Source organism: Octopus bimaculoides, chromosome 13, assembly GCF_001194135.2.
Source record: "Octopus bimaculoides isolate UCB-OBI-ISO-001 chromosome 13, ASM119413v2, whole genome shotgun sequence".
In the NCBI taxonomy this organism is placed as follows: Eukaryota; Metazoa; Mollusca; class Cephalopoda; order Octopoda; family Octopodidae; genus Octopus; species Octopus bimaculoides.
The window spans coordinates 17,070,099-17,070,697 of NC_068993.1; the positions used below are offsets into that span (position 1 = coordinate 17,070,099).

At 27.0% G+C, this 599-nt stretch overlaps 1 protein-coding gene across 7 annotated transcripts in view; it reads left to right on the forward strand.

Moving 5' to 3' along the window:
* The window catches only part of LOC106881088 (uncharacterized), a 465,749-nt gene that overhangs the window by 354,122 nt on the left and 111,028 nt on the right, over positions 1 to 599 (forward strand). The gene's annotated exons all lie outside the window — the stretch shown is intronic.

Consider the following 599-nt stretch of genomic DNA (forward strand, 5'->3'; position numbering starts at 1 on the left):
TATATATATATATATATATATATATATATATATATATATATATATATATATATATATATATATATATATATAAATGCATGTGTGTATATATATATGTATGCATGTATATATGCATGGATGCATGCATGATAAAGAATTTTCAATCAGTAGTTCGTTACATTTCTGTTGGCAAGTGTGACAAGAGAGCATCTGCAACTTGGTGTACAGCATTTGAAAATGCACCAGTTTTATGACACCTTTGCTGTTTGTTGTCTTGTTGATATATTGCAAAATATGAACACAAACACACATACACACACTTTTTGTTTTTTAAATTTACAGTTTGTTATTTCTTTATTGCCCACAAGGGGCTAAATATAGAGGGGACAAACAAGGATAGACAAAGGGATTAAGTCGATGACTTAAATTTACAATTTCTGTCTAGCTAGTTCTACTTGTAAGGTATTACTCACCCTGCAATATATAGAATATATATATAATAATAATAATAATAATAATAATATATATATATAAAATATACACACACACACACACACACACACACACACACACACACACACATATTTATATATATGACAGAAAGTGCTAATTCAGTAAAT